This window comes from Excalfactoria chinensis, chromosome 4, assembly GCF_039878825.1.
Source record: "Excalfactoria chinensis isolate bCotChi1 chromosome 4, bCotChi1.hap2, whole genome shotgun sequence".
In the NCBI taxonomy this organism is placed as follows: domain Eukaryota; kingdom Metazoa; phylum Chordata; class Aves; order Galliformes; family Phasianidae; genus Excalfactoria; species Excalfactoria chinensis.
In genome coordinates, this window is record NC_092828.1 from 21,625,369 (window position 1) to 21,647,398 (window position 22,030).

The 22,030-nt window shown below is 41.5% G+C and overlaps 1 protein-coding gene across 23 annotated transcripts in view; it reads right to left on the minus strand.

The window, feature by feature from the left end:
* The window catches only part of APBB2 (amyloid beta precursor protein binding family B member 2), a 159,773-nt gene that overhangs the window by 106,053 nt on the left and 31,690 nt on the right, over window positions 1-22,030 (minus strand). For 2 of the 23 annotated variants that reach the window (XM_072336659.1, XM_072336651.1), the window contains exon 3: window positions 3,412-3,611. The exons of 18 other annotated variants lie outside the window; for them this stretch is intronic. The gene's annotated coding sequence lies outside the window, so the exon portion shown is untranslated. Of the gene's footprint in view, window positions 1-1,587; window positions 1,648-3,411; window positions 3,612-11,477; window positions 11,538-22,030 lie in introns of those variants that run through there. 3 more of the 23 variants (XM_072336665.1, XM_072336650.1, XM_072336655.1) reach the window with 2 other exon arrangements.

Consider the following 22,030-nt stretch of genomic DNA (forward strand, 5'->3'; position numbering starts at 1 on the left):
GGAAGAGAGCATCATTTAGATGGCATTTAACCTTCACAAGTTTTTGAAGGTCAGGAATATCAGGGTTCATAGCTAAATCAAGATTGAAGGTCAGGAAGGGAGGAGGCTCTCAGCCTTCCATCGTATTTCACAATGTTCAAAAGCGCTTTTATTCCCCCTACAATTACTGCCTAAAACACCAAAATACATATACCGCTATTTACAAATTCTGGAAAGAGCAACCAAAATGAAGAGTTTCGGCTATCCATCATCTACAAGAGGAGTCCTACCCTTCCCCTTCCTAGTGAAAAAGTACTCTGGACAACAACCTTCTGATCCTATCTGCTGGAATTCCCAAGGCTCTGTGTTATGTGCCAGCACTGCGAGCCAGTTCTCACTCCCGTGCTGAGCATCGACCACCATGCTCTGGCTTGGGTTGTAACAGATGGCACTACAGAGAGGGCTCAGAAGCCCCAGGACCAGCACAGGACCAGGACACACTCCTGGAAACAGCAGAGTTGGGCCATGATCTCCAGTGCCAAGCTGGAACATGGCGACATGTCTCCTGCCTGTCCACACAGCATAGCAGCCACAAGGTCACCATGGAAAAGACAGCAAGAGGACGGCTTGGTACTCACAAACCACACCCAAGCCCTCTCCCCTTTTGTTTTTGTGATTCTTTTTATTAAAAATGCTCAAAGTGGAAATCAGAAGGTATTTGCTATTTTTCCTCTTTAAGAGTTTTGCACAGAGGAAGAAGGAGAAGAAAGACTGACTTGACAATGGGGTTTCACGTACAAGTCCCATGCTCTGGTACAGGGCTTGCAGTGTGCACAGCATGCCCCAAGCAGAATGAACCTGTCTCCTCCCACTTCTGATCCCCAAGCCCACCCCTTTCCTCCAGCTCTCAGCATCTACAACCATGACTGCTGTTGAACTTGCAACAACAAGAGAAACAACAGATAAGTATAGAATAAACAAATGGCTGCTATTACAAAACTGTCTGAGAAAACACCAGGGCTGAGGCTGATGGCTCTGGGTTACTATGCCAAAAGCACAGCATGATCCCCAAAGGGTATGTATTGCTCAATACTGACATGCAGAACAGCCTGAACACTTCCCCCAATGGATGGCAACCAAGTTTATTTTCTGCTTGCTTACCCCTCCATGACCCAAGCTTTAAAGGCCACAGAAGCCAAAAGCATGATCTGCTGCTAATGCTTCACTAGCAAAACAGGTATGCTTTGAAAATGCTTATGCTGGAGGGGTGAAAAATAAGGAGAAAAATTAAGTGAAAAGGAAGAAACCTTAACCTATGCTTGTAAACATAGTAGCCTGGTATTCCTCTTAGAGATCTTATTCTTAACAGTCCACACAATGGGATGCATCTTACCTAGCTGAACAATTTCCCAAATAAATGTTAGGAAGCAAACCTTACTTTTACGCGAGCATCAAATTGTAAGGGAGGAACTGAACGTCTGAGAATTCATGCCAGTATGTGACAGAGACCAACCAAACATAAGAGACAGAAGCAATTAAAGATGCTAATCCAGAAACTGCTTGTGATAAAAAGCATTTCCAAATGATTCAGCTGCTCACCAGACATACCATACTTGAGGCCAGATCTTATCTGTCACTTGGAGAAAGACCTGAGGGCAATGAGCATTCCGGTCACACACACCTTTCCTGCAGCAATCCACAGCATCTCGACTCACGTGATAAACACCCACATCACAGCAGCAGCCAGAGGCGATGAATAATGCAGGAGATCAGTCACTCTACCACACATCATACCCACGGGAGAAGGAGGCAGCAGTTCAGCCTAAGCCATCCTCCCCCTCTGGGGCACAATACACTTTTTTCTTAGTTTTCCCTTCCTGTTCTGCACATACACTAACAGACTGAACCCAGCAAAACAGGGAGAGCTGTTGCAGGACACAGGGGACACAAACAGAAATGCAACATTTCCTCTCACAAGAGGATGTTAAAATACATCTTCTACTCCATTCAGAGCTCCCCAAGCCTGAATTGCCAATTTCCAACAAGGCAGTCCTTTGCTCACAGCTCCCAGGAGATGTACTTTCCCATCATTAAGACAATCCCACAGAGCTTTAGCTAAATCAGGACAAATTCAGATGGAGCCACACTCAGCCTTAACTCGTGTCTAGCGAACTGCACTGGAATCCGACTTTGTGAGTCAGCTCCTTTATTAAAAAACAAATGCATTACCACTTGTGCTCTAAGCATCATTACCTTCCTCCCCCATACTCTCTGGTACTCTCCAGTTCAAGCAGCATGCAAGAGGATGCTTTATCTCAGAGCATCTTTGTCACTGCCTATTCCAGGCAACCCACAGAGCTCAGGGGACTTGGGATGAGGCACTCAGCAGCACCTGCCAGGCCTCCCTACTCTGCTCTGCCTGTCTCCATCCTGTTTGGTCAAGCCCCCCCTAGTACTGCTGCCCTTTGCTTACCTTTCGCACCAGCCTGGGCATCCACTCTCACAGCACATTTAAGATGCCATTAGAAGGGTGTCTTTGTCTGTATCTCCATTGTTTCATACCCTTTATTTTATGTTATTTTCATATACTCAGGAAATCTATGCAGGCAAGTTTGCCCAACAGGAGACCATCTTGCTTTCATGAAAGATCAGGCAGACTCGGCTCACTTAAACTGAGTAAACTGAAAAAATACAAAGTTAAAGCCTCACGTCTCTCCAGTTTCAGTCATAATCAATTTTAATGACACTGTTACGAGCCCTTACAAATTTCATAGCCAGCCAAAAAAAACAACCAAAAAACCCTTAACTACAACTTCTGCAATGAGTACTAATAAAAACCACTACATTGTGTCTGCACACCGGGACCACATCTTCCAAACTTCTTGCTGAACTGCTGCTTAGCTGTAACAAGAGATTTCCTCTCCCTTACAAGTGCTGGCTACTTCAGTCTGGGGATAGGAGAAGGTGGCAACATCACATTTTTTTCCTGCATCCCATGCAAGCCTACAAAGGATCTGGAATATATTGCTTAAACATGTGCTTAGTGGAATTATGACAAGGACCACTGTTAGGAGTAACCATCAGATCTGCCTGTCCTATCTCCATTACCTCAATAAAAACAATTGATTTTAAATAAAGAAAATAAAATAAGAAACAATAAAACAGGGCTTTAGAAGGAACATGGGAATATGACTAGCTGAAAAAAGCTTGTGGTTATAATAGAAAAATCCCTATTTGGCTTATTCCTTTATTAATCATCTCTGCTGGCCAGCTGACTCACCAGTCAGAATTATGTCTTAAGGAAGTGAAAAGGATGAAGAAAATGCATCAGCTGCGGCCTCCCAATTCTCACCGAGATAAATATATTTAGATTGATTTTTCTTAGTCAAGACTGCAGGTTGAGTGCTCTGCAGGATTTGCCCAATTCCTCACCTCTGATAGGGAGATCTATCAGCGGTGTAATTGCCTGATGGAAAGATTCATTTTCTGACCACCTTCAAAAGCCAAATGTCTTCCCACTGCACCACAGGATTTGCTATGAGGCTAATGCCACCAACTGGTCCATGCAGTCTGCACTTATTTTGTTTTAAGCATACTTAGGGCCACTGGTAGAAGAAATCCTGCAGCTTCTCCTGAAAAAAAGAAAAAGAAAACAGGAAAAAAAAAAAACTATATATATATATATATATATATATGTATATATATATATATATCATTAACTAACGTAATAATAACAGGAAAAGAGGTTTCCCACAGAAGAGCACTTAGGAAAGCAGAAGACACAAAACCGTCGCTAACAGAAGTAACAGGAGAAACTTAGAGAGCAAACTCCAAAGAGAACCGCTGGATGAGAAGAAATTCAGTGCTTATTTGTCCGAGACATTACTCATGCATCATACACTTGCATCCTGTTTGGACCAAGGGCTTTCCATTGTTCTTAGTAGCACTTCTGACTTCAGAAGAGTGGTGTTTAAGACTCTGCCTTTAGGCTTCTGAAGTTGATTCCCATAAACTTAGCCAACTTCTTCCATGCGACACACAAGCATATTCTAAATTCATTTGAAACAGAAAGTTTCGAATGTGTTCAAAGAGCTACATGCTGTGGGACTGCATTCGGTATTTCTACTTCATTAAAAACAACATGTCAGTAACATTAAAAACAACATTAAAAACAACATGTTTTCTGCTCGTGTCTGACTCTAGGCAGCCAAGAAATATGATACGCTCTCACAAGTTAGGATGTGGCAATTATTTATCAGATAAACAAAAAATTCCAAGATCTATTTTCTTATCATTATATATATATATATATATATATATATATATATATATATATATTCATATATATTAACAAATTAACAACAGTGAGCCTGTAGATTAATTATAATACCACGCTCAGTTAGGTTCTTCTTTTTTAGCTAAAATCACACGTGAGGCAGCAATGACTTCATTACTACAGGAGGTTTCCAAATGAACTTCCTCTTGAACTGGAAGTCTTCTCACAGGACACTGCACATACACTGCCAAATGGCTATGTTTACACTTCACATCCACACCAACAAGTGGAACTACAGAATTAATATCTTGCTGCTATATTGTTGAGTCTACAGTAAAATGCTCTGTGCACTGCTAGAGCAATTTACACATTAAAACACAAGAAATGCCATGTCAGAACAGACTTGACAGCAGTTATTACCACATGCTTTAAAAGAAAGTTATATCCAAAAAAAAAAGAAAGAATTAAAATTCACCCAATGCTCCCTCGCTCTAACCCTAGCTCACTTATATTCCTATTCATTACCCTAAACCTCCTGCAATCCTCCTGTTTTAAATAATGCCTTAGTTCCAAAGAACTGAACTGATTTCCCACCCACATTTTCCTACTCATGCAGAGCCATCCAATCCCATAAGAAACCAAAGAGTACCATGTATAACCACAGCATGAGGTAAACGCAGCATGTGAAGGGCTTGGAGAATATGCTCTATAAGGAAAGATTGAAGGAACTGAGGCTGTTTAGTCTGAGGAAAAGGAAGGTGAGGGGAGACCTTATTGCTCTCTTCTGATATCTGAAAGGTGCTTACAGTGAGAGTGGGGCTGGTCTCTTCTCACTGGTGACAGGACGAGGGGAAATGGCCTCATGTTGCACCAGGGTAAGTTTAGGTTGGGGTATCAGGAAAAACTTCCTTACAGAAAGGGTTGTTAAGCACTGGAATAGGATCCCCAGGGAGGTGGCTGAGTCACTGTCCCTGGATGTGTTTAAAAACTGCTTGGATGTGGTGCTCAGGGACATGATTTAACAGAGGGTTGTTAGAGTTAGGCTACTATGGTTAGGCTGTGGTTGGACTCGATGATCTTCAAGGTCTTTTCCAACCTGAGCAATCCTATGATTCTATGAGCAATCTCACTATCAACACAGAGCTTCCAAATTAAATCCAGCACAGAATAAGATGGATTTTTTTTATTTTTTATTTTTTAAATAAAAGACCTTCCTGGATACACACTGTCGTGCTTCACCCTGGCACCCGTGAATTCACAACACACCCATTGGTGTAGCATCAGGAATGCAAACTATGCTCAGCATCTTCCTTGGATGTGCTGCAGGAATCCAGGGTCAACAGCAGCCACGGGCTGTAAAATGTACTCAAAACAGTTCAGTTAATCAATATAGCAAAAAATGTGACCCCTTCACCAGAGGCAGAGGGTCTGGACTCATTTAATGAGAACCACTAATAACCAGAAGCGTGTTCTGTTTTAGACAGAAAAACGTTGGAGCTTTCTGTGTATTGATTTTCTCAGACTAAACTGTGACAAAAGATGCCATGTATTATGAAATGAAAATAAGAAGGTGCTCTACAACAAGAAACGAAGTATGTAATAGTAAGTCAGCTGGAATTAGCCACTAATTTCACAGAGATCTGGAAATCTAAATCAAGTCTTGCTATTACTGAAAAACAGAACTTGAAATTCTTTCAGAGCTTCAAACTATTTCTCCCCTCACACGTGGCATCTCCAAGATACCTCAGAATCCACTGGAGTCTAAGTGCAGAACTGCAACTCTAGGACTGAAGTTCCCGGCTACAGCATCACCTAGACTAAATAGGGGTGGCTGGAAGCTAAAACATTAGATACTAGATACTTCAAAAACCTAAAGGCTATCGGCAGGAGTTGACAGAAAACACTGAGAAGTGAGCACTCACAGCCCCAGCTGAGGGGTATGTGTATGTATAGGTGTACATGGATCTACACACACAGCTGATAAGTCTGCAAGGCCAACCAACTTTGAACCTTACTTACTCCCATAGTCAACAAGAACAGTGAAAGTCAGCATTGCTAAAAAGCGCAATATAAACTTAAGAGGAGCATAAACAAAAGCTGGAAATGTCAAACTTCACACAGGCAGAACTTGAACTGAATAAAGAGTCCTGAGCTCAACAGTATGAACTGTCTGGGTATGACTGCGCAGTGCTTGCCTCAGCTCTGGGAATTATTTCCTATGCCTTCATCTGCAGAAAGTAAATGTTGCTGTTCAGCAAAGTGAAATGCTTCCTATAATCATTGAGTTTCACATCTATGCTAGGTTAAGCCAACTGTCCCTTCCAGCAGGACCTGGCCTTTGGATGGCTCAGCTGTCTCACTGCAGTGACACTACCAGAGGGGTAATCTCTATGCCTGGTCCAAGTCCAAGCACCACCTGCCCCAATCGATCTTTGAGTTCTTTCTCTCTTGCTGGCAATCCCTCTCTCTACCCCAGGCAGGAGGCTTCAAAGCAATGGCTGGTCCAGGTAAGAGCTGGGTTCTGTTGATGTTCTTTGGTGGGAACAATGTAATCAACACAGTAATCCAATAATTTCTTAAGGATCAGCTTCCCTACTTCTGCTGGCTCCAGGGCTAACACAATAAGTCAGATCTGTGCTGGGCAGACCAAAAGCCCTCTTCCTTTTTGAGGGGTTCATTTTCACTTGGGTCCTCAAATCAGTCGGACTGTACAGAAGGCCACAAAAGTGCCACAGACAAGGATCAGGTGCGTCACACTAACTGGAAGATGGGCAGCCTTTGTTATTGTTGCCAATAACATCCTTTAACAACAAATCTGGAACAGTCTGAAGTGATATGAATCTATGCCCATAATCCTTTGCCGTGCCTTCAAACCTCACTGAAAGATGTCATATCTAATGCCTGCAGCAGGCCAAGAACACTGTCAGCACTAAGGATTCAGATGACACATGCAGCCTCAACAGCAGGCATAACTCATATCCTGGCCAACTTGCACTCCCATTATTCATTGCTGTTTGAAAATGCAGAAGGGAACTCTCACTAAAACCTTCCTTGAAGCTCACAGAAATCCACATACAGGTTCATAGGAATTTCCTACAGGGTTCCAGGACAGCCAGTAAGGATCTACTTTCAGCACAGACAACAGGTCCTCCTCCACTGACGATCCAGAAAGAAGATGCAGCAGCTGACACAGACAGCACTGCTTGGTCCTAGTTACATGGGAAGGGGCAACCCCTACAATGCAATCATTAAGCAAGCAGGACATGATAAGAGCCATACAAGAACAAAGTCACCTATTACACACAAATAAGGATGCGACTCATCTCAATTCTTGCACCAAATCCTCCCTGCAAGATTAGGCAGACCTAGACTTAGACTTCAGCCAAAGCCACCTACGTGAGGCAGGCAAGATGAGTGAAGAACACAGTGTCACGTACTACTGTAACACAACTCACTGTCTGAAATCATGTTGCTTCTGGTACGCTTGGCTCCTAATTTACAGGATGAAACAGTGTTGCTGGAAGTCTGCAAAACACCTCCAGAACCCCCTGATAAAAGATAAAACACCAAGTACGTGTTCCCACCAGTAAACATAAGCAATACATGTTGTTTTGTGTTTTTATGGTTTCCTTCATTTCAGATCAAGGTAAAGTAATTGATAACAAAAAAGCTGTACAGAAGTTGTTGCTTTTTTTCTTTTCCCTAAATGTGAAGCAGTAATATTGCATAATTTATGTGCACCAGTTTAACCTTCCAAAGGATATGAGTAAACAGGTAATAAATACCTGCATTTGAGTGGAGCACAAAGATAACATTAAGATTAACCTTAACCGACAGAAAACCCAGGGGTCTACAAATGGTTTCAAGCAAGAGCAGTTTTTCTTAAACAGTCCATTTAGTTGTTCTCTTCTGTTTGGTAGAGCACAACTATTAACAACAATAAACCCCTGACCAAACCAAGGAATAATAGATACCACAGCCCACAGCTGAAGTATGTAAGGTGCATTCCCTTTCCTACCATATCCAATGTTTCCAGGTAACTGCAGCCCCAGCTCACTACTGGTGGATGCCACAATCAATTTCCAACAGCAAGACCTCTCAAGGCTGTTCAGTTCTGACCCTCACCACCCTTTGTGTTACGGCCAGTTGCCAGCAAACACACAGTAAGTTGGCGCAACTTCTTGCTTTAGGAACAGGAAGAACATCTCAAGACCGATCAATTCTTTCCCTTTGCATTTACAGGAAAAGATGCTCTGTGTCCTGCAGAGTATAACCAGACCCTCAAAGGACAGTATCTATGAGAACTAAATAAAACCATGCAGACTCATCTGCTTAGATACTTTGGAAAAGCCCATATAACACTGATGCAGTTGCACAGGAGTAAGTTTTGTATGGCTAGAGAGACCTGAGCTCATGTCCAACAGCTCTGCTCACACTGCAGAGGCTGCAGCAGTGCACACAGCTGTGAGACCTGGCTGTCAGAACAGCTGCCAAATGCACTGATTGAACTAAATCCGATAGCTGCTAAAGCAGTTTTGCACAGCAGAAAACCTTTGTACTCCCGGTGCTTACACTAGAGAAGTATTAGTAGCATTTATTCTCAAAATCCATTCACATTTTGCAACATGTTCTCTTGATATACACTGTACCGCTTTAATCTATTTGATGCCTACAAAACACAAGGCCAAACTGGTGTCTGAGGTCCTTAAGCTGGTGAACTGCTGCAACTTAGAGTGAATAAAGAAACAGGTAACCAACATGATAATTAGCATATATGTACTTCATCAGAGGAAGACAAACAGGTTCGGCAAAAAAAGGCTCTATGGCCACTTTGCTGCTGAGGTAGCGACAGGGTTCTGCACACACGAGGTGATTTCTCTTTCTAGAAAGAACCTACATGGGAAAATAACCCAGAAGAATGCAAAGAGGAGCAGAGAGAGTAGGATGGATCTTAATAGTACATTTAATTCCTGGTGCTGGATTAAAAAAGTACCAGAGCTGGCAGAAACAAGGAGGCAAGGTAGTGTCATACGAGGTGTGGAGAAAAAGAAAGAAAAAAATAGAGAAAGAAACCCACCAGTGTAGCTACAATACCAATTTTCCTCCCACTCAAAGCCATTTGACTAAAAGGATGTCCCTCAGTCTGGGAGAGCTCCTTTCCCAGAAAACCTTCTGTAGAAACATCCACTTATCCTCTCTCCTTTTCAATTATAATTGAAGCAATTCAGTTGAAGCTCTTATTTCTGCAACCAAACTGGCTTACAAAATTGCAGGCACTTCTTAGAAGCAAGCGCCGCAAAGCTCAGTAATTGCACTTAAAACTCTAATTTATAATAATTAAAAAATATATATAAAACAATACAGAAAGGAATAGTATTGTATTTTCCTGAAAGCAGCAAAATTCCGACTCCTCATTCATCATCACGTTAAATCACTTTTGTGCACGTGGACCCAGCTGACAAGTTTTGCAGGCAGAGCGTGCACTGACATCTCTGCTTTCGTTTAAGCCTGGCTTCAAACTTTCTTTTTTATTCTCCAGCCTTCAGCTTAACGTTTCTGCCCTATTTATTCAATCTCACTTCCTTTCAAGAAAGGAACTGGCAGAGCCCCTGACCTAAGAAACACACGGTCTCAGATAACTGTAGAAGAGACACAGAAATAAATAACAAATTTAATAAATATTAAGTGATAAATTCCTTTACTGTGAGGAGAGAAAGAAAAATAGCCAATAGCCGCACCATGTTGAAGCCTTAAAAAAAAGCCGATGATATTAGTTTACAGCTGAAATTATTCCGAACATAATTAAGCATATCTCAAGTGACATTCACACTAGTGCACCAGTGCTAGACTATTACTACTTAACAGTGTCACATCTGAATTCAACTTTCCATTACCCTGCTAGGCCTTAGTGAGAACAGCCTTCAGTTCTGATGACTTAGTGGAGGAAAAGAAATGCAAGACCGTGTTAGCACAAATCTCAGCTCAATTCTGCCATCTACTATTTTCGCAAGCTTTTGAAAACGCAGCCAATAGGTTACTTGCTAAATCTACTGAGCTGGCTTTTTAGAATGCAGGAAAAAAGATGAATATAATTGTAGATCAATTAAAAAGAAAGACAGCTGAGTTCAGCTTCTTTCTCATCACAGAAGTTGGGTAAAATTGCAACTGAAACAACTATTTCTCTTTTGGCAGAGAATCAAGAAAACAGACTCAAAACATTATCAAATACATTGTGTCAAAAATTAAGCATGTTCGTTCCTCAGATGCTTTTGACCTCAGAAAGGCATCAGGCAGAGACACGTATTAACCTTACCTGAGCCTCTGAAGTGTCTTGAAGCCTCTGGAGCCATAAAACAGGATCAAAAGAGGAAAACAGTTGGAAGGAAAAACAATGGAAAAAGCATTCCAATACCCAGCACAGCCAAGATGGATGTTGAAACCTGCTGGAATCCTCAACCTTAAATCTTAACAGTGTCAAAACCATAAAAACGTAACACAAACAAACAAAAAACTAGTCATCTCGCAGTCATGCTCATGCAATACCATCCCACTCAGAAGGGTACCTGCTTTTATGGACACAGGACAAAGCCAGCAAAACAGCAACACCTGCAAAGTCTCAGCACTCAGACAAGAAATCCCAACCATTCCAAGAGCAAGACATTAAGCAGGAACAGCAAGAACATAAAGAATTCAAGAAAGTGGCTATTTTCTCCCAGTTCAGAATCATCCCTTGTTTTCTCCAAACCAATGCCAGGAGGTTAAGCAGTCATGGATGTGTCAGCACCTAAAGAATCCAACCTAACAACCAAATACGATACAGACCTAGAGACTGTATTTTAGTTAGAGATAATTGGGAAAATTAATTTAGAAGATTCCAAGAACTCATCAGCTCAGGAGCACCTCCACACTGCTTACAGAGATGCAAGAAAGCCATATTAGCTCAGACTGACCTATTAAAATACCCAGTTTGCCCATATGTCACATGGTGCAGATGCCTTTTGGATTCCCTCTGCAATGTGCTGATGCAGGGGCACAGCTCAGTGATCTGCCTCAGGAAAAACTGGAAATTTCCATTTTGCTTTTTAGACTGAATTTCTAATTATCAGGAGGGGGGGAAAGAAAAAAAATAATAAATTCCCTACTTTGTAAAAACACGAAACATTTTTATTCCTGTTACAAAGCCAACAACAACACCAGATGGAAACTCATTTAAAATTCTTACATGCTTAGCTGCGTTTCTACGAGGTTACCACCACCAGTACTACCAGCAGCCAGACAGAAACTGCAAAAAAAGAAAGTGATTTGCATTCTATCAGATGACTGGGAGCAGATGTAAACCGCTGAAATCAGTGACTGCTTTCAAAAATGCATTAATATTTACTTTGAAAACAATGAAAAGTGACAAAAATACCCATGCTGCCACATACAGGTAGACGGACAGGATTTTCTCTTGCAGAAAATTGCCTTCCAGTACTTCTGAAGGAGAGGGGTTGGCAGGTCTCTAAGGGCGGAGGGAAAACCTGGAGCAGCTCTCCTCTCCTAAAAGCGAGCCTGAGCAGTGCCGTGCCTCTTGCAGAGGCCAAAGCAAACCAAAAACCCAGCACTCCTGCATTACAGCTCCTCTATACAATGGGTGGTGTCAGAAAGCAAGACTGGGGAGAGTTTAAGCAGCACCCAGAAGAAGCAGAGCATTCCCAGACTTCTGTTTGCCAAGTTTCTGGCTGTAACTTTAAGCTGTTCTGCATGTCACTGGCTCGCATTTCCCACTGGAATTACAGAACAGCTCCGTAGGCGATAGAATCCATACAATCTTGAGTGCCTTGCAGCTCTATGAAGAGCATGAAGCAGCCTTTCTTGTCTCATTTATCACTGCCAATCCCAGCAACAAACTGAAGTGTAAATCAGTAGTGGAAAAATTTTGTCATATTGAGAATACTTTGCAAATAGTGTCAATGCAACACTTCTATTCTGAGTATGTGCAGTAGATGTTAACTGATCAATTACCAAAGAGATATGAACAATGGCATCGCACTTAAAGAAAATGGGAGCTGTAAATGTGCCATATTTACACTATTTGAAAAGCATTCTTTATTTAGATTTCTGTGTTAACTGGTAAGTAAAAGGACTGCCCTTTATAATTTGAATGTTTTCATTCCCCATGGTCCGAAACAGCAGAATCACTACAACTATTTTAAGTATAAAGAAAAGAAAAGCAAACAAATCACTGACTTGAATAGAGCTAAGCCTTTACTGAGTAACTTCAGATGGAAGTTAATTCATACCTTGCTCAAGGTGACTGCATAAGTACTAGAACAAAGCATGCATTACATGCCAAGCAAATTGCATAAAGATTGCATTTCCGCTGTGATGTCACCTTACCTATCTGTTAAAATACATCTCGCACAGGAGGAGTAGGCACAAGCTTGTTCCCTTTCAGGCCCATAAGCAACTGGGGACTAGGTACTTTATAGAGAACCAATACCTACTGCAGGAGGAGCACTGTTACCACTGCATGTAGCGCTGTTCATTATTTAACGCCATCAATTAATCTCAAAGGAGCTCTGCAGCAGGTTACTGCTGAATCTGAACAGACTGCATCTCCAGAAATACCTTTTATTAGAACAGCCCCCTGCAGCTTTTACCTTCTGCAAACACTCTACACAGAATATGAACGGCTCCAGCCACCACACCTACACCACACTAGAGTTTATCAGCAAAAGGGATGAGGAAGATGAATCTAATCTGCAAAGCCATGTAATACCTCTGCTTAAAAACATTCCAAAGCAGAGAGAAAAAATGGAAAACACTGACATTTATTTCCTTAAAATTCATGCACAGAAGTGAGCTTTAAATAAGAAAATTGCACATATTGATTCAGAACATTAAGACAATAAACAATGGAGGAAAATTAACTTTCTCTTGGTTTTGCAACTTTCCTGCAGAGGCTGAAGGGAACTGTAATGAAGCTATGCACTTGTATTAACATTAAACAGTGATGCTGCTCAACTTGGTAATTTTTATTTTCCCTGCACCTTCATATCTTATTAGAGTTAATACACTAAAAGACAAGCAAACACACACACGCGTCTGTTTCCCAGGAGGATGTCAGCCCGCAGCTGACAACAGCTGGTCTTTAGCCTCAAATATCACAGATTAACTTTCCAAACTATCAGAGAAATTACGGGCTGTTTCTCTCCCACTTTGCCCACTACAGCTGCTAGAGGTAGTGCACCTCTCTGGGAGCTCACAGGCAATCCTGCAGCAAGCACTTCTGAGCAGGACATTATTGCCTACTATATTGAGCCAAGCTTCTGGGAATTCTTTTTCTCCTTAGTTAAGACTATTTTCATAAACGAGAAAGAAAACCCTCCCCCTTCCTGCTGCAAGTTTTAGAATATATCCACAACTCCCAAGTGAAACTACACAGGACTGTGAGAACTACCCAGGTCCAGTAAAAGCACTTGGTTTACCCCGTAGCAAAACAATCCGTAATAACTACAATTAGAGGAAAGAAAATGTGAAACTCACTATATAGCAAGACCCCTGCATTGCCACATTCCCAATGCCCAGAAGTAAAATGGAGCAGAAGACAACCCAGGCATCCTTGCTGTGCCTACCTAGGAGTCATAGCTGAGGGCTGCTCTGTCTCAAAGTCATCTACTGCTGTGTCAGATGGAAATATTTACCATGGGACACAAGCCTGCCCCAAAAGCTTGATCAGCACAGGTTCGGCCAGGATTCAGCAGTGCTTGTAGCTGGGACAGGCAGTACTTTGCCTCCAGCCCCACAGCAAGCAATCTTCACACACTCACTAACACTCCAGAATGGTGGAGAGGAGGCTGAGAAACTCAGACTTCTCTATACCAAATATCTTTGAGTACTGAGAGCCAAAGACTTTCAATAACCGAGACGATTCACAGAGCCAAGCAAAACAGCAGTGACAGACCTGGGAAGGTATTTACTAGCAGGGCCCCATCAATGGGGACCATTCTGCCTGGTTCCTCCAGAGGCCTGTAAGCACCAGCCATTCACTTCCTCTGCCAACTCCCACCCCCAAAATGGTAGCGTTTGAGCACAGACAAAGGCGCACTGTTTTACCTCACTGCTTTATGTCAAGAACATGAAATATCATGACTGGGCAGCAGTCCAAAAAAATAAAGGAAAGAGACATTCTGTGGAACAGAAAACACTTGCAAAGTTTCAGCAGGACTTGTGGGCCAGTGAACGAGCACTCCGTTTTGCTAAAATGCTTAGTTCAGGCTAGAAAAGAATAACATCACACAGACCTGCCTCTGTCTTTTGAAAAGCACGCTACAAAGCTCTCAAATATTTCTTCCCTCTACCCTTGGGCATGTTAAATCATGACGGAAAGAATCACAAACCACACTTTAGGTGGGCACTCTACTACATTCTCTCCAGTTACTCTGGGGCATCCCCTCCACTCCAAGTACTTCTGTGTCTGACTGCCAATTTCAAAATGCACCTCCCGTACACTCCCACTGCTGCATGCTAATATTCTCAAGCAGCTGCAAACTTCAACACACAAGCATTTTTATGTATGTTGAGACAAACGTGTCTAGGGAGGGACAGCCATTATATCCAGCTTGTGGATAAGGAAAAGACAAGAGTGGCAGAGATGAAGAACTGAAAGAAATATTGAAACATTTAAAACAAACAAACAAAAAAAACAACCAGTAAAGTGCCCATCAACTCATCCAATTTCATCTGCAATAGTCCCAAAGACAACAATGTAGAGAAGTAATTTGGGCTGGAAAGGTACAGCAGGATAGGTGGCCACACTAGAACCTCCCATCTTTGGTTTTTTGATACAAACATCAAGGTTCAGTGAGCATCAAAAGCCTGCCTTCTTCCTTAACTTCTGTTCTAAGAGTCCGTAGAAGAACTAATTCCTCTAAAAGCAAATCACTTTGCACTTTTCAGTTAGCAGAATGCTTCCACCAGCGTTTTCATCTTGTTGGTCAGATTGTGCCAATATTCCTGCTCTTTAGCCATACAGTCCAACAACTTCACACATAAACTGCTCTGTACTTGACCTAATGTCACCGATAACAAATTGCTTAGAGAATATAGAAACCATATGGACATACTGAAGATACATGCACAGTTCTTATGGCTACATACACACACACAAACACACACAGAGATGGAAAAATACCTCTAGCTTGCGGTTACAATGAAAGGAAAGCACACATACACACAATTCAGCTGTCCCAGCTAACAAACTGCAGGCTGCTTTAAGAGGAAAGAATAGGGCCTGGTTCAATAAACCACAGAAAACCTAGGCTAAATCTTCAATAATGAAGAAAGAAAGAAAGAAAAGTGCCTGAATGGGGCTATTCATAAGAAACACCACACCAGTGTTTTGCTCCATTGTTCTCCAGAAGGGTTTTGGATTTTGAGGTTGTATATCACCACCCACAAAGTCTCCTGATGAAAATAGAGCTGAATGCCAGCAATGGTCCCTCTGTGCTTCTGCTGGCTTTAAAAACAAACAACACAAGCCAGCTGTAGGCAGCCTGAAGGTTCTACAGCTATGTATCTGCATAACAGAAATTTAGATTCCTCTCAAATCTGAGGTATTTTTAAAGTATTAGCATTCTGCTTACGCGAACTACTTCGTGAGCATCCATGAAGCATAATAACCCATTGCTACAGCAGGAGTAATTCTGAAATGCAGCAACAGGTCCGGAATCTGTCCCAGAGCCTGCTGATCTGCAGGGAAACAAACTGGATTCAGGCACATCCCAGAAGCATTTCATAAATCCCATACCTTAGGTGCTCAACTTCTTCAAGGTACAAGCAGGAACAGGGTCTTCCTTGCTTCTCAGCACCAACCTGACGAGTCAGACTGTTTTGTACTATCAGATAAGAACCGGCTTTTGAAAGTGAAGAGTCTGACAGCTAACCAGAGGAAATTCACCCCAGGGAACTGAACACTTTGCTTCTCCAGGAATCATGAAACACATCCAGTTGCTTCTAGCACAGACGTCCAATTAGGCAGCAACCCACACTGCTAACACTGCAGCCCAACTCCAGCAGCTTGCCTAAAAGGCATCACCACCACAAATGTCAGCATGCTCTGGTTTACACTGCTGTTGAGTAATGCTTTGAGAGCACACTGCGATTATTTTTCTTTACATTAGAAACTGCAGAGCATAAAAACACATGTCAAAGACATATCTTGATAAAAGGTAACAACGTACTTTCTTCTAGACTTCTGATCACTGACAAAACTGAAGAGCTAGGAATACAGCATGGTTATGCTCTCTGAATATTTTGTTCATGGGGTTACCACAAAAAATGCAAAAGGCCTCCAGAAAACCCCTACCTGGACTCAGCCAGAAACACATACCACAGAAGCACAGTCGTTCCACTAACAAAGCAGCCTTTGGGGTGGTTTTGTTTATGCACTGATTAAGCCGTTAGAAGCATTCAAAGGTACCCCACCTATACGGGAATGCATTCCTCAGAGCCTGCAAAAAACAACAGTCCTGCCTTTCATTGAACAGAGAACACACTGCATCCTAAAACCTCGCATATAATTCTGTTTGTATTTCTGTTCAGGAGACTTAGCTTCCTTCTCATGGCAACCTCAATTTGATGACTGCATCAGCAGGTTTACCCTCACTGAAACTCAAAATGTATAAAACAGTAAGGCTTAAATACCTTCAGGTACAGTGAGTGCTATAACATGCCAGAGTCAAAATGTTGTTTGCATATATTGTAACTTTTTTTGACACATTAAGATAGTAAGAAAGCCTTAGCAAGTTATTTATTTATTTATTAACCTATAAAGCCTTTTCCTGTAAGGAGTCATGTGAATGCAAGGAGAGTTAATGTCAGCTAACGTCCAGGAGCACACTGATACTGATTCTAGAGCACAGAGATATACCCCCAGTGTAGCGCTGGCCCAAACTACTAGGGCTGCTTGGAGCCACCCAATCTGCAGCACTGTGCTTGTAGCCTGAACTCAACTTGACACCAGCTCCGACCTCCTCTGCATCCATCGCACAGTTGTGTGCAGTGCTGATAATCTTCCCACAGTAACAGAGAGTGGGTGGGCTGTGCAATGCAGGAAAATTCCAGCAGCACTTATCTGAACAAGACAAAGTGCTCTCAAGCAGCACGTGCAATCCTGCCCTGAAGTGTTTTAGTTGGGTAGGTCCTGGGTACTGGCTTAGCAAGTCAAATCTGTAGAATCCTAATTCTTCCTTCAGCTTACCAGCTTCATAAAATGATGCATTTGACTCCCCCTCATTCAGCATATGTTATTATAACAAAAATTGAAGTGCTGTTCTTTTTCCAGACATCTCCACGCCTCCACCTACATTGCAACTCATCACCTAATGCTAAATAGGTGGTGAGATTTCCAAGCACTGCAAAGGAAAGAAATAACTACCTTGAGTGAACACCACTCAACTGTATGCGGAGGATCACAAATAAAAGCCAGAATCAATTGGATGCAACACATTGCATTTGCAGTGCTTCTAAAGTAATTGACATTGACTGTCCAAAGAAAAGACAAATTAAATTAAGAACAAAATGGCTACTATCTTGGACAGCAACAGAAATAATGGGTCCAATCTGAATACTATATACAGAAACAAATTAAGAGCTGGAAAATACTGGACCCACATGAATAGAATTACTGATTAACATTCAATCACCATTTGATCTCAGCAGTGTGCTCACACATTGCTTGATAAACTTCCCTGAAGTAATACCATTACCTGGGCTAATCTTCCAGCCGTTCCTCAAGTCAAGACATTTTCTACAGAGAATGCCTTCTTTCAGCCTCCTCCTCTCTCTGACAACTCAGCCTTTTCTCTGCACATTTAAGTGCTGAGATGCTAACGTGCATAAAACTAGGCAGGCACAGGAATGCATTTTTATTTAATAGCAATGGCAAAAACCTGAAATTATGATCAATCATTAAAAAAAAAAAAAAAAGTGATCACGCTGAAGGCATTTTTTTGTTTGTTTTTTGCTTGTTCTCTTGTTTACGGTACTGATATATATGTATATATATATATATATATATATAAAACCTGCTGCCATGCTTCCCTGCCTTTGCATTTTGGCTAAAAACAAAAACGGAAACAATACAAGAAAGGGTGTTCTTTTTTAACACCATTAACTTTAAGCCAGAACAGAAGCAGGAAACACAGGAAGCCTCACAGGAAAGCTAGCCAGTTTAATTTTATTGTTGGAAGCTACCCCAAATTTTCTATTAACATCTGAACAGAGAACGGTTAGGAAACTTTAAAGATCAAGGTTTGTACACACCAAAATCAGAGCTACGTGCAAAATGGTGCAGCAGAATCTACATTTATGGATTCTGCTGTGATGTTATGTTTAGTAAAACCACCCAGCCTTGGTTCCTCAGGATAGTGACCATACATTTTCAGTTAAAAATGCCATCATTGATCATTAAAATTTAATATCAAACTATGCCCTCTGCGCTCAAGAGTTTAACTGCAATACACAGAAATGCTCAGAAAGCTGTATTTTAAAGCATATACTTTTCGATCATGCAACTAAAACTACTGAAACCCTACCCATCAGTTTTGAACCGGGGGATGGCAATCAGCACATCAAAGGCCATGCTCCACACCATGGAATGGACTGCAGACTTTCATCTTTACTGCTCAGTGTTAACTCCAAGCAGTAGCTTTTAAAAAGGAAAAGAAGTTAATAGGATATGCACATGTATACAAGAGGTGAACCAAAAATGAAAGGAAATAAGAGTTCTCATGCCTGAGTCATCAAAGTTGGTGTATTTCTTGGCATGAAGTTTGGTAAGGAAGGAAGAGGAAGAAGAAAGTCTTGAAACAAGAATGGAACACACACAAGTTTTTAGTGCTTCTAGAGCAATTGACAAGTACTGACCAAAGAAATAAGACTTAATTTTAGTTAAAATAGCTTTTTCCCTAATTCTTGTCACCGAGGCAAGACCCTGCCTCCATTCTTTGAGCTACCGCATTACTCGTATGATTATCAGTGCAGATATATTTTACAAAATGACTTAAATTCACAAAAGAACCCAAAGGAACTGGATTGCTCTGAGTATCACCCAGAACTGTAACATGAGCCCAAACTTCTCTGGTCACCACATCTAATAACTCTGGTTAGCCACAATGCACAAACCTCTTTTTAGAGAGGCTCTGCCATTTGGTATTTCCTGAAGCAATCTGAACAAGGCACACTCTGTGCTGCCTACTCAGTCAAGAGAGGATGGAAACAAGGACTACCATGTGTGCCCTCCCAGAGGGTTGAACGGGTAGAGGGATACACACACACAGGAGATGAGCAAAGGTGAGAAAAATAAGGCTTAATATGCATGGTAGCTGAGTTTAGCAGCAGTCTACCTCCCATACCCCTGTGCTACAGAATATTTCACAGAGCAGTGAACTGAAAACAAGGCCACAAGTCAAGAGAGATGAAGGGTAGTAACATCAGCAGATGACACACTGATGTAAAGCAGTATCTGACAGGACTAACAGGAGTTCTCGGAGAATCAAGTGATACAGATGGACAAGGATAACATCAATGAAATTCGGTATCAACACGAAATGCTAACTTTTACATTAGTTATAAAACCTCACAGAATTTTTAATTAAACCATAAATTCTAGAAAGGGACTTGGAATGGCTCAGCAAAAAATCAATGCTCAAATGCACAGCCATGATTTGAAAACAAACAAACAAAACCTACCACACAAAGGAAAACAGAACCACAAATTCCACACCCTTGAGTGAACAGAACTGACATGAACAATGAAGTTCTAGTCAATGCCTTCTACAAGGCAATATGGCAGACTCATATAGAATAACCTGGTGTGCAGTCACTCTAAAAGATGCTTCTAACCCCATTCTGGTTTCAGAAACAAGACATATGTCTAGCACTGGAAATGGACCCAGAAAAATAACTGTATAGCCACAATAGGATACTTAAAAGGCAAGTTTTAGATCAGAGATAATCTGTGAGCTGGTGTTCATGTACAGCACAACCTACCAGAACCTCCAACACCCAAGCATGCAGGAAGACAGTGCCATGTAAACAGCACCCAAGAGAAACAGTTAACACTGAATGCTGTCTGATTACTGACTCACCTCTTACATAGCTCTAGAATTTGGACTTTGATGACATTTTGGTACATTTCCTATCTGGAGATTTGACAGACCATCTACTCAAACCGCAGAGTTCTCCTTCTCTTTTTGCTACTCCACAGGGGACACAACAGAACACTCTACGTAAATGGCTAGATGCTTGAACTGTTTTGAAAACTGGATATTAAGCATTTGTGAATGGATGATTTCCTTACTAATTCTGTCAGTACTGCACGTCCTGCTAAAGACATCTCAACCCTTTCACCTCAGGAAGTACATATTTAGAATCATGTGTGGGCAAAGATCTGTTTTCTCAGAGAACTAATGTCCTGGCTCGAAGCTTAGATAAGTCAATACCCCATGGATTAAAGCACTTCACTGCTCTGTGGGAGGAGTCCATAAGAATTTCTTTCCAACTGAAGAAAAATAAAATACTTCATGCCTTCTTCTGTCTTTCATAATTAAGGAAAACATTATCAACTCTCAACAAGAAAAACATAAAGCTCTCTCTGAAGGCCAAGATTTGCTGAAACCATCAAGATTTGTTACATTTCTCAAGTGAACTTGGTATCTTCGTGTTTCACCAAGCAAAACAGTAAAGTCATTAACCCTCCAGCCTTCAGCTTTCTGGAATAGGAACCTTGCAGTTGCTGAGACCTGTTGGACACACAGAGCAACCTGGGACCTGGACCCACAGAAGTCTCCTTTCTAGGAGCCCGTGACAGCAACTGACTACAGCAAGGCTCAGCAGCATTTTTCTACACAAAAGAATCATTAAAGAAAAATGTTATTTTCACTTACATATTATGACAAGTCCAAATACCTGTTCCCTTCTCCTACAAGAAAACCAGTACTGTTGTCCAATTCACTGCATTTTCAGGCTTCTCTCTTCTCCAGTGCATAATCTCTTCCAGGTCATCAACATACCATCTTCTTCACAGGACCTCCTTTTAAAAGCCCCTTTGGTTTGAGACATTGGCTTGGGAAAAGCATGGTCCTCCTACCCATATTTTTTCACTACTAAAAACCCAGACATCACCTCTTTACCAACAGAAAGATGACAATTGGGTTCCCTCTCTTCTCCTGACACCAATTCCACCTAGATTAAGCCCTTGAACATGATGAAAGCCACTCCAGACTTAGAAAAAAATGAACAAACCCTCAATTATTCAAGAAAATGTGAACACAATCCATAGAGAGGGATATAATATCAATCAATCAATAATTCATCAGTAATTATTTCAGTACAGATGCTAGAGAAGTGCAATGCCAACAATAATACTATGTGCATACATAAAATACCTTGTAGAAGATAAGATGCAACTGAAAAACCTCCACTGTTTCCTCTCAAAGCTCATCAGTTCCACTGCCTGCTGCTCCACTCCACATTCACCTCTGGGCCACATTAGATTCCTAACACAGGAACTCTTCAGACAGCAGCTTGTAGGAAAAGATGGCTTGCCCAGATCTAAGTGTTTCCCAGGTCTATCAGAGGCCACTTAAAACTTAGAAGATAGAGCAAACTAAAGATTTGACAGGAACAGTTTGTGTGTAAAAAGATCAATTCTCTAAAAACAGCTATCTGTACTCAAACATAAAATGGAGTTGCTCGTCACATAAATCTAAGATGAATGGACTGCTGATG